Below are 6,000 nucleotides of genomic sequence, written 5' to 3' on the forward strand. Positions count from 1 at the left end.
AAACCTGCTAAGTGCCTGCAAAAGCAGTCAGGCCTCCCTTTCCTTGCTTGCAGATGGTCTCTGCCAGAACAATTGTCGCTCTGTCAAATGTGAGGTAGGATGAGAAAACTGACTTGTGCTACAGGAGAAAACCTCTGATCTGGGCCATGGAAAAATATTCACAAACTTGAGCCTGGGGGCTAGAGCTGCCACAGGGATAAGGCGGGATGGTACAATCTGTTCAAATGAAGGGAGTGTATGCAAAAACATACTAAGTTATGACAATAATCTGGTGATCCAGCTGAGGGGAAAAAATGGCTGGATCAGAGTTAACCCAAAAATTCCAGTGTAAATAACAATTAGGATCCAAATTTCTTGGCCATTCTCTGCTTGCTCCAGCACACTCCTTGGCAAGCTGGGTACTTAGTTTTGTGATATTCTGTTTGACATCAAATATTTTGCTGGTTATACCAAAGCTTTCAGAGCAGCTTGCAGTGCTGATCTTAGCTGGTAACTGCAACATGGATTTTATCCTGTGAAAAACTTAGGCTGCATAGATCAATTTGCAGCACCACAATTGGCCAGCCTTCAGCTCTTGTTATTTCTTTCTGCTGGCAATTCTACCTAAAAATCATCATGGCTCACTTTTTTTTTTTTTTTTTTTTTTTTTTACTACAGGTGGCTTCCAAAATTGTATTGCAGTTCCTGGAGCCGCCTTTAACCAGGCATCAATGATTAACAACTGCCCCATTAAGGCAAAACACGTGCGCGCACTCACACAAAGTGAGGTGCAGACCTTGAAGTCCTAAATCTGCATGTAGCCTTGAAGTATGGATTGCAGAGATTCCCAATGTATTGAAGGTTTACTTAAGTGCAATTAATGTAAATAATTTTTCCCCTGAATCCGTACAGTCATTTTGAGAGAGCTGACCATCACATGCTACTCAAAATCCAAGTGCAATCCTCAGCCTACAACCTTTGGGTATCCCTACAGTATTGTAGGCTCTAAAATAAGCTAGATGTTCTTTTAAAGATGGATGACAGTCCCCCAAAATACCTGGAACTCCCCCCCCCTAAACAAATCCAGCACTGAATGATCCCCTTATCTCTCTTCAGCACTCATCCACAGCAGCTCCTGAAGGTTATCCACCCTGGCTTAAGAGAAGAAATAAAAATGCTGATGATATTACAACAGCATGCTGTATACTTAATATAAGCCATGATTTATTTGAATCAACCACAATTTGCACACAATTTGCCATAAAGCATGCTTGAGTTTATACAACAGCTGAGCCACAAACAAGCAAACTGTTTACTTTTGCCTGGTATGCATCTCAGCTCCTGTTTAGTTAAGGATCGTGGGAGTTGAAATCAAACATATCTGGAGGGTACAATTTTCACATACAAAAATTGTTCTGCTAGAATGAATTTAGACTGCCAACTGGTCAGGGACAGACAGACCCCCCCCCACACACACACATACTGGTTTGACCTGCTCTTGTGGCCATAGCAATTTGATTTGCATGAATTAACAGCTGAAACTTTTCCAGATCTGGAAGTCACTACACTAAAGCCAAGCTAAGGAATCTGCTGAACGTGAAGCCACCTTTTGCTAACATATGCATACACTCTTACATATATTTCTAGTGGAAATACCTAGTTGGGTCCAACAGTCGGAGAATTGGGATTAATGAGCAATGTCTTCAAAGCAGTGCTATGTGTCTGGTAAGAAAAGCACCTAAACAGATGCTCATTTTGTCTGTGCAAGCATTCAAAGGGACCTCTATATTGATCTGATTCTTGTTAGTATTTTTATACATGGCCCTATGTCAGTGGTTCTCAACCTTTTTAATGCCGCGACCCCCCAACCGGTCGTAAGTCGAGGACTATTCAACCGGTCGTAAGTCAAGGACTACTCAACTGGTGCAGCACTGTTTGCAGAATGGGACTTTTGGCGGGCTCAGCAGTGCAGAGACAGCCTGGACAATTCCTATTCAAGAGAGTCTATTCTATTGGCTTTCAAAAGCCAATAAAATAAAAGGGAGTAGCACAGCTAAGGAAAAGGGGAAAAAAATGGCAGACTGCGTTGTTTGGCGACCCCCGTGAAATGGTCGTTCGACCCCAAATAGGGTCCCGACCCACAGGTTCAGAACCACTGCCCTATGTAAAACAAGAAGCTAAACATAAGACCTGGTTCATGTTATACCATAGACTTGCTAACCCTCAAGGCAGAGTAGTAGCGTTTTTTGGGGGGGTGGGGAATGTGTGTGTGTGTGGTGCTTATATGCTGCTGACCTCCAGACAGCTTCTGACTCCAGGCTGAGTGGTCCGATGGAGAAGCATTGGACTGTGTAAGTTTGAATAAGTGAACAGGCAGCTGAAGCATTGTGGGAGCTTCATTCTTTCTGCTGATGTTGGCTCTCAAGTTCTAGCCTAACTGTACAACAAAATATTGTTGGATATTAACAGAGCAAGTAATATTCTGATATGTTTCCTCGTCGTAAGGTTCACTCAATGGATGGACACGTGTCTCCATCTCTCTCTTCTTCTTCTTTTGCCATATCCATTATAGGACGTTGGCGATCATGTTGGCAATCTCTCTGTCTAGCTCAACCTAACTTGCTGCACAAGGCTGATCTGAAAATACAGTGGGACCATGCCATACACTCAGGGCTCTTATAGGACAAGGATTCCATAAATGAGTCTCCATATAAAGTCCATTGGCCAACCGGGCATGTTAATTTCTGAAAAGGATTCCTCTGTGCTGGTACTTGGGCCTAGTCTTTTCATTTTCAATGCTGAGCTGCAGTTGTTCAGAGGGATAAGAAAGGTAACCTACATATGATTGTTACCACTCTTTTTTTTTTTTGTGCCAGAGTTTATCACTGAATGCAGATTGAACTCATCACTTTTATGGAAGCTAAGTCCATTTAAGCCAGAGGGAAAGTGGTGACTTTCTACATTTCCAGTTTTCACAGCTTTGGAATACATATGATAGTGATTGGAGTTGCCCCTGCCTCCTTTTATTTTCCTTCCCCTCTTCTTCATTAGTTCTGATTCTCTTCAGTCTTTACTAGCAGGGGTTCTCAACCTTGGCAACTTTAAGACTGGCTGAGGAATTCTGGGAGTTGAAGTCCACAAGTCTTAAAGTTGCCAAGGTTGAGAACCCCTGCCAGCAGCTGTTATGGCTTTTGGGGGCATCTAGATAAAGAGATGACTAAGAAAGAAGCTTCAATTATATGATGTATTACCAAACAAATTCACACAATGAGGAACAGTTGAAAGCAGACCGGGACTCCGTGCTAGACATAGTTGACATATTTCATTTACGAATAACAAAAATGATTTTAAAGTTCCCCCATCAAATACTAATTACAGTTTAGCTTCCTCTCTCCCTCATCAAGGAAGGGATACTAACGCATTAGCAATGCCATATTTTGAACGTGAATAAAATTGTAATTCTTAAAAAATAGGGACAGAGTCATCTGAGTTGAGTTTCTATGTAATGCTAGCATGTTTCAACCGGGCTGCTAACCGGAGAAATTTTCTTCATTCTCCAGTCCTAGCCGCGCCCCTCCCGTTCAATTGTATTTTAAAATATTTGTAATAGGAAACAAATTCCTGATTAGGAAACCCTTTGAACTGCGTCGAGAGAGGAAATATTCAAACCACAAATGTTCTTTTGGCCGAGGAATTCTTTGATAAAAATCAAAGGAATTCCAGTTTTTAGCACAAGAATTAAGCTTCATTTGGGGCTTTCTCTCAAAGCAGGGTAGTCCTGATTAGTAGTTTAAATGAGGCATTGTATTTTCTCAGCCTTCTTTACCCAACTTGCCGTTTATCAGTGTTTCAAAACAGGCCAGGATGAAATGAATAGCTACAATCATAGTAATGCTTAATTCAATTTGCTGGGGAAAAAAAACTTACGGTGAGAGGAGGCTTTTCAACAACAAAAGAACAGCAGCAATTGAAGGTGGTTGAAAAAGGAGATCAGAGAAACTCACTAATGATTGTTATTTTATGACTGCATCTGGTCTAACATGGCACTCTCTGGAGTTTTAGGACTACAAATCCCAGTTTCCAACCAGGATCTGTACAATCTCAAGGGTCAGTTGCAATCTGCACCAGTGTGCCTGATCTTGGAAAACAGAAGTAGGGCAATGCCATCCTCAGAGAGCCATCCTTAATGGAGAGACAGAAGGTCTGTGTTCACGCAAAATCATTGATCATGAACTAAACTCCCCCCCCCATCTAGTATGAATGCTGTGTGAACCCAAACTCCTTAACTGAATTATTAACTAAAAAAAATGCACAATATACTGCGCTAAAATATGGTTGGCTAGTTTGTGGTTCAGCTTATCTTGCAAACCCAGTTCTTGTATTCTTAAATTGAAGACCCTTTGCCCACTGGGCTGATTTGCCGCCATGCTAAACTATAGTTTAACAGTATTTATTGAATAAACCAGAACAAGCATATTAAGCTCAAATCATGCAAATTACTACATGCCAAGGTCTTTTACAGATCAAATTCTTTGTAAACCTGGCACAAATCCAAGCCAAGCTATTAGTTTTCTAATGAGTTACTGAGCCTTTAATATGGTCTTCAGCAATATAGATCAAGGATTGTGACTGGTGTCAATTTACAGACAGCTTTACTAACATACCTGAAGAAACTGCAAAATAGATTGAAATAACAGTTCTTTCTCTATGCCATAGCAAAACTCTCTTTACTAATTTCTGGCAGCTGCTAAAGACACAAATCTGCAGTTGTGAAATGGGAACAACAATTTTTTTGATAATGACTAAGGGTCATAAGGAATACTTTTAAGAATCTCTCTGTATAAAAGATAATTGGATGTTCACAGATGTATAGGACTGGCACCATGCACTGAATGTTAGCTAAAGCAGCCTGGTTTCATGCATCCTTATAGTTTGAACTTGAGTCATCGTTCTTTTCTCTGGCCAATTCTCATAGATGCTATGCATCAAGGGACCATTAGATATGACCTGTGTGCCAGCAATTCATATTAAAAGAAACCGAATCTTTGATTTAATAAAAGGATCTTTTGATTTGTTTTGACAACCTTGCTACAGAAGAATGTCTAAATACAAGATGACAGCCATACTTATTTGGAGGATTCTCTTCAATGAATCTTTCCACTGAGAAATCTGCCTGCCTATACTCTATCACTCATTTCTACTGAAATAACTTTCCTGTAGTGTCTTAAGAGCAGAAACAATGAGACTGGCAGCAGTTGCCCTATAGCAGTGGTTCTCAACCTTTCTAATACTGTGACCCCATAATACAGTTCCCCATGTTGTGGTGACCCCCAAGTGGGTGTGGCCATCAATAAGAGAGAGTAGGACAGCTAGGGAAAAGGGGAAAAAATGGCGGACAGTGTGGTTTGGCGACCCCTGTGAAATGGTCATTCGACCCCAAATGGGGTCCCGACCCACAGGTTGAGAACCACTGCCCTATAGGCTCTTTTCCTATAATGCTGCTAGAAATTATTTTAAATGTAGATTCTACAAATTTAATACTGGGACCTCTAGAATGACTGGCCATGCACTCACTGCTATTCCACTTGTAAGCCTGGACAATATCATTGGATTAGATCTTTTCTATTCCCACCTAGTTTGGTTCATGTTCCAATGTTTCCACCTCCATGAAGGAGAAGGATTTGGGTGTGGGAATGAGACTTCTTCCTGTGCCAGCTGAGGTCTGCATTCCCAAGAACTGACATATTGAAGTCACTATAATCAGCCTGACATTGAGCTGCTTTTGAAGGATCAGATCAAAAAATGGAAGTTGTCACAGAGTCTGAGCTAACTGAAAGGAGATATGCGGCCTCAGAGATGTGAGTGGGGGGGTGGGGTGCATGTGCAGAAGCACTTGAGGAATGTGAGATGCTCTGAAAAAGAAGAATATATGTGCAGTAGCATTAAATCTCTCAAGTCAAGGTTAGAGGACTCAGCCAAAGTTACTGATGATTTATACTTTTCTGAACAAAGTTAAGATAA

The 6,000-nt window shown here is 41.1% G+C and overlaps 1 protein-coding gene across 1 annotated transcript in view; it reads left to right on the forward strand.

Annotated features, from left to right (window-relative positions):
- Window positions 1-1,918, forward strand: part of LOC120318358 (GRIP1-associated protein 1-like) — an 84,650-nt gene extending 82,732 nt beyond the window's left edge. The window contains exon 23 of the transcript XR_005559470.1: window positions 658-1,918. The gene's annotated coding sequence lies outside the window, so the exon portion shown is untranslated. The remainder of the gene's footprint in view (window positions 1-657) is intronic.
- The last annotated feature ends 4,082 nt before the right edge of the window (window positions 1,919-6,000 follow it).

This window comes from Crotalus tigris, unplaced genomic scaffold, assembly GCF_016545835.1.
Source record: "Crotalus tigris isolate CLP2741 ecotype Arizona unplaced genomic scaffold, ASM1654583v1 scf7180000020200.116860, whole genome shotgun sequence".
In the NCBI taxonomy this organism is placed as follows: Eukaryota; Metazoa; Chordata; class Lepidosauria; order Squamata; family Viperidae; genus Crotalus; species Crotalus tigris.